We start from the raw sequence: 6520 nt of genomic DNA, 5'->3' as shown, positions 1-6520 counted from the left end.
CTCTTGGCCTAATCAGTTGGAGACAGGATCAACCATAACAAGTTAACAACTGTCCCATTTTTATTTTTTTTTTAATTTTTATTTTTTTTTTTTTTTTTGTGTGTGTGTGTGTGTGTGTGTGTGTGGTACTAGAGATTGAACCCAGGAGTGCTCTACAGCTGAGCTACATTCCCAGTCATTCATTTTATTGTTTTCAGTTTTGAGACCAGGTCTTGCTAAGTTGTCCAGGCTGACCTTGAACTTGTGATCCTACTGCCTCAGTTTCTAGAGTAGCTGAGATTATGGTCCACCTTGTCTGACTATCCTGTCTTTAGATCCTGTCGCTATCCCTCCTCATTAGCCTTAATTAGCTCTTGCCTGGTCTTTCCAGAATGCCTAACAGGCTTTTCTGGCTGATTTCCCTGGATTACTTAGCCTCGAGTCTGTCTTCCCATGGATCCCCTCGTCTTGCCCAGTAACTGGCCCTCAGTAATTACAGTGGGTCCTCAACTTATGCTGGTTCAATTTAGGATTCTTTGACTCTGTTACAGTAGGAAATGACACACATTCAGTAAAAACCATACTTTAGATTTTGAATTAGGATCTTTTCCCAGACAGAAAACATGCAGTTTGATCTGTCATGATACTGGGCAGCAGCAGCAAACCACAGAGCCCAGTCAGCCACTGCCCTATCTCTAGGGCAAATAGCTGACAGTCACTCTACAGCATGCTGTTGCTAAGCTGCAGTGGTTAATAGATTAGCTGTAGTCAATGCATTGTTGACATAGCATATTTTTGATTTATGGGTTTATCAGGATGTAATCCCAACACAAGATGAGAAGCATCTGTATAGGTCTTCTGCTTGGGCTGTGAGAAGGTGAACTGAATACAAATTGATTGATTCTGGAATACAATTTGCTACTATTGATTATAACACAATCAGAATTGGAAACATGGAACTATTGAATTTGGCCCCTCAGCCAGGGGAAGAGTCTGGCACTGGCCAAGAGCAGATTGGTGGAGGGGTTTTACTGGCCTACACAATGCATTGGGGAGGTGACAATTTGTCACCTGGCCTTGGGAACTGGCAGTAGGAGGCTGCTCATGCACTCTACTGGTGCTGAGGGGGTGGGGATAACTCTTCCATTCTGATGAGATGTTAGATTGTAACCGCCTCTAGTTTGGGGCTTTATAGTGGGGTACACATTAAAAATGACATATATTGAACATTTTATAGGAAAAAGGAACTTGAAGGTAGAATATGAAATTTTCAACTGCCCCCTCAGAAATAACTGCTTTTAAAATGCAGTATTTAGGGCTGGAGGGATAGCTTGGTGATAGAACATCTGCCTAGCATGCACAAGTTCCTGAATTTGATCCCCAATATCACCGTTAATTAACTAATGCAACATTCAAAAGCCTGAGTTTTCTTGGCTAGAATAAGCAACTATTCTACCCACTATTATATTGCTAATGAAAGACTTATTTTTAAAATAATAAACAGACATTATTTTTAGAGCACTTCTAGTTTTACAGGAAAATTGGTCAGAAAGTACAGTATTTCCCACAGGGCCCTCCTTTCATCATACATGCAGTTTCCCCTATTATATAATTTCTGTACTGGTATGGTACATTTGTTATAATTGATGAGTCAATACTGAAAAATGATTAAACTAAAGTCAGTAGTTTACACTTGGGCTCACTCTTCTTTTTCTTTTTCTTCTTTTTTAAAAATATTTTTTAGTTGTTGATGGACTTTTATCTTTACTTATTTGTATTTGGTGCTGAGAATCGAACCAGTGCCTCATACGTGCTAGGCAAGTATGCTACTCTTCTTTTTCTTAATGGTTAAAAAAAAAACACAAAAAACAAAAAGACAAACAAACAAAACCCAGTATGTTTAGAATTAGCTGAATAGACTGTTTAGATGAGTCCATATCCAAAGGATGTTAATCAGGGGCCAGATGAATTTATGCTTCTCCTTTCCATCAGGCCTGATCAAGTGTTGACTTTGGATACACCAGTGTCACAGAGCTGCTTCACAAGCCTGTGTGAGCTGGTGCTTTTGGCCCTGACCTCCACAATGAGTTTCTATTTTCTTCATCATGGACTCAGTGGTCAGGGGAACTTGACGATGGCGTGGTGGTCAAGCTTGTTTTTTCCTAAGGGTTTTCTTCTGAGGGTACCTGGGCTGTGTCCTAGGTCACAGAAGTTGCATGATGCCAAATCCTCTTTTTATGACTGTGGACACCTTTCAGCATTGCCTTCTTGACCTTAAAAGCCTTTGCTTTGGCTTCAACTTTGGGATGGGCAGGAGTCTCCATCTTTGCACTTAGCACCATCTGGGTGGATAGGGTCCATGGCTCACTCTTAATGGAAATTCTGTGACTTTTGACAAGTGCACAATGACAGGTATTCATGGGTATGTATCACAAACTTTCAGAGAATAGTTCTAGTGCCTGGACAATCCCATGTTCTAATTTTTTTTTTCAGTGCTAGGGATTGAACCTAGGCTCTTAGACATGCTAGACAAATGCTCTACCACTGAGTTACGTCCCCAGCCCTTTTCAATTTTATTTTGAGACAGCATCTCACTAAGTTACCCAGATTGGCCTTTAACTTGTAATTTAACTCAGCCTCCTGAATAACTAGAATCACAAGTGTGTGCTAATGGGCATGGCTTGGTTCTAACTTTTTACTTTCTATAAGCCACTTTGGGTTATGTGTCCTACAAAAGAATGCTAATCAAGATTCGCTCTTGCTCAAAACCATAAGTAACCTTCCTGGACCACAAAATAAAAACTCATCTGCTTCCAGAACAGGACTCTTCCTACTCCCAGACCACTTTCCCTGTGTCCTCCTCTATTTTCCTTTCAGATGGCTCTGGCCCAATAGTGGTACTTTCTGTCGTCCCCATTTCCCCTCATTCTCCCACTTCTGTGCCTGTTTGTGCTGTACTTCCCGCACCAAGGCCCTCTGTGTCATCTGATGGCTGCAGCCCACTTACCAAAGCCTAGCTCCGGAACTGTTCCTAAAACCTTCTCTGTTCCCTCATGGCAGTCATCTCCTTGCTCTCTAAACATTTTGAACTCTTCACAGAGTCTGTGTGTTCCTCAGTAGCATTTATTTTCCATCTTGCTCAGTTGAATGTGCCTTATTTTCCCCAGATGATGTAATGGAATCAGAGGCCTTCTTGCTAGCCTTTGACCTCAGTAGTGAGTGCAACACTGTAAAATGTGAGGATAAGTGAGGAGTAAATGAGCTAACTCACGAAGAGTGTTTACAAGACTTCCTGACCCCTAGAAGTTGTCTCATAAATGTTTTCTGTTTAATTAGCACCTGCTATGGTTTGTGCCCTCTGAAACTCATGCTGAAATTTGATTGCCCCTATAGCATTGCTGGGAGGTAGGGCCTTCAAGAGATTGTTAAGAGGGATTAATGCCTTTCCTGCAATAGTGGGCTAGAAATGAGAGCGGGTGTTATAGAGCAAGCCCCACTTCTCTTGCTCTCTCTTCTGCGTGCTCTTCTGCTTTCTCATCATGTTATGAGAGACCTTCAGATGTGGCTGCTTGATCTTGAACTTCTTGACCCTCAGAAGTGAGAGCCAAATAAGCCGGTTTTCTTTATAAAGTACATAGCCTCAGGTATTTTGTTATCACAACACAAAACAGACTAACACAGGCACAACAGGGACAGCATGGGTGCCTCAGGAAAGAGCCAGTGATCATCATCAGAAAATGCCTGTCTTTTCAGAAAAAGAAAAGAATTGGCACCTGGTGCAGGTTGTAGGTTTGCTTCACTTGGTTTGCTTCGTGGAGGCAGCAGCGCTTGGTGTATAGGATGGAATCCTGAAATGAAAGAGCCAGACTTCCAAAGATGGAAACACAGGGACGTGGGTGCTCTACAGCACAAGAACCCAAAGGAGGAAGAACAGATTTCCTTTTGGTTTGCTGTAACTCAGACTGTGCCCACCGTCTATGTGTATACTCCTCCCTACATTACTTCCTTTAGTGCAGTGAAGGGTTACACTCCCATTCTTTCTCCAGGGAACTGGCAAGGTTACTGGATGAGATTCTAGATGAGTCTGGAAACACTGGCCAGGGCTCACGGGTCTTATGTGTCTGTGGGTGCTGTTGGCAGACTGAAACGTAAGGTAGAGCATAAGAAGGAAAGAGGGTAGAAAAGATGCCTTGAGTATGGTAGTAGGTGTAGGAGAGAGTAAAGAGGCCCAGAAACAGTAAAATTCCATCCAGTAGAATTGCGTGTGATGGGGGATGTGGCTGCCCAGTGGTAAGGCACAGGCCTAGTATGCACAAGTCCCCGGGCTTGATCCCCAGAACCCCCACCCTCACACACAGAAGGAAGGGGAAGAATCACATGGGAAGCTGCCTGTGTTTAATGCTAGGGTCCCAAGCTTTGTGGGCAATCTCCAGAGAACTGTATATGTTTAGGGACCTTTCAGTTGGAAGGGTTGTGACCTTATTGGTGTCCATAAGGACTGACAGCTCTGTTGGGGTATGGAGAGGCAGCTTTAACCAGTTCATGTCTTACCACCATTCATTTTGGTCCAAGGCAGATAGCTTGCAGAGGCTCTGGAAAAGGGGAGAAAAAGCTCTCTAGCAGTTTTTCCTTTCCTCCCCTTTCATGTTCTTATCTCTATCTGTACACTCTCAAGTCTGGATGTGTGGAGAAGGAAAAGAAAGGAGGTCAGGCAGGGGAGCAGAGCAAAGCCAGAGCCCAGTGTCCATGGGAACAGGTCAGGAGAGGGAAGGAGGTGGGGAAGGCTAGGGAGAGAAGGCTGTTAGTGATTATGGCCAGAGAGAATGATGAAGATTGTGCAGGCTCAGCCATGACCAGCAGGCTTCTGCCTCCAAACCCCCTACTGGTAAAAATGAGCCCACACACTGCGTCACCTCCTAGCTCTCATCTGTCCATCTCCTTCCCCAGCCCCTCTCAGCCCACCTTCCTTGTCCAGCCCAGACTGGCTTCACCTCCACTTTTTCAGTCTTCCCATGGTATCCCAGAACTAGATCCATCACTGCATTTACCATGTGTCTTAAAATTACCTTTCTTTGGTGGTCATCCGTCATGAATCTATGCCATCTAAGGGCAGTGGCTGAGTCTCATTCATCCTGTAGCCCTAAGATCCAGCCCTGAACCTGGCATATGCTAATGCTAATTGAGTGGCAAGTGAGTAACTTTCCATTGTGACATTTGGACACCCCAAAGGTCATACAAACAGCTGTGTGACACTAAGGGGCAGAGGATTATTTTACTGTGTGAGAGTAATAGGTAGATGGAGAGAAGAGGATGGAAGGGCATTTTTTTTTAAAGAGTGAACATTAAATACCTGAACTGTGACTATAATTTCTTCTCAGTCAAGTTTTCCTACTACAGACATGGAGAAAAGCACAGAGGAGAAATTGGAGCAATTAAAAAGATAAAAGGCCACACTTTTTACACCTGTCCAGCTGTGGGGAGAAGTGGGGTGGGAGCAACATGGCCATGTGAATTATCTACCTGAGCCGTGAAGCTATGCTCTGAACTTAGTTTCTTTCCTTGGGAGATTCTTGTAGCAATCACTGAGAATTTTGCTGAAGGAACTTTCTATGATTTGAACCCCAAATTAATGCAGCGGAAGTTTAAATCCCCAAATTCATATTCCGATGGTTTTGGAGGTAATGCCTTTGGCTATTAGTGTTAGATAAAGACATTAGGGTGGTGTCAAGAGCCAGCCATGGGCTGTGTGTGTGAGCTGGGAGCATTTGAGCGCATAGGGGACTGGACTGACCTTGCTTCTCTGATTGGGCTATGCAAAGTATGTGTCCTTTTTGCTTGCTCTGCCTTTGATCCCACACAACACCTGAGATGGGCATGGTTTTCAGAGATGTCAGTCAAATCTGCTACTGCAGGACATTGCCAAGCAAACCCCTGAAACCCAATCCCTCGCCTCATTTGGGTAAAACATTCTCCAATGTCTTTCTCCCCAGTAAATAGAGGATTTTCAGGTGGCTCGCTCTTTCATTTCCAATGGATCCCTAAGGTCGAGAGTTGTCCCGGATTTTGAAAAGGTATTTCTGTGCTCTTGCATACTTTCTTTGCCATTTTCTCAGTTATTGATGTAGCCAGATTTTGTGAACCCAGTATAGGTCTCCAGGCCAGCTAGCTGGCAACAGGATGCAGTAACAGGACCCTCACCAGATTGCCTCCTCTATCTTGGATGTCCCAGCCTTTAGAAGTATAAGAAATATATTTCTTTTCTTTTTAAAAAAAATATTTATTTTTTAGGTATAGATGGACACAACACAATGTCTTTATTTTTATGTGGTGCTGGGGATCAAACCCGGGTCCCGCTCGTGCTAGGTGAGTGCTCTACCACTGAGCCACAATCCCAGCCCCATTTTATTTTCTTTATAAATTACCCAGTGTCAGGTATTCTATTGTAGCAACATAAAGTGAACCAATTCCCCAGAATGGAATCTACTATGTAATTAAGTAGTCATTGAGAGTTGCCAACTTAAAAAAAAAATAGAAACATTAA

The sequence above is a fragment of the Ictidomys tridecemlineatus genome, chromosome 4 (genome assembly GCF_052094955.1).
Source record: "Ictidomys tridecemlineatus isolate mIctTri1 chromosome 4, mIctTri1.hap1, whole genome shotgun sequence".
NCBI classification, from domain to species: domain Eukaryota; kingdom Metazoa; phylum Chordata; class Mammalia; order Rodentia; family Sciuridae; genus Ictidomys; species Ictidomys tridecemlineatus.
The sequence above is the reverse complement of the archived record's forward strand: the minus strand, read 5'-3'. Positions refer to the sequence as shown.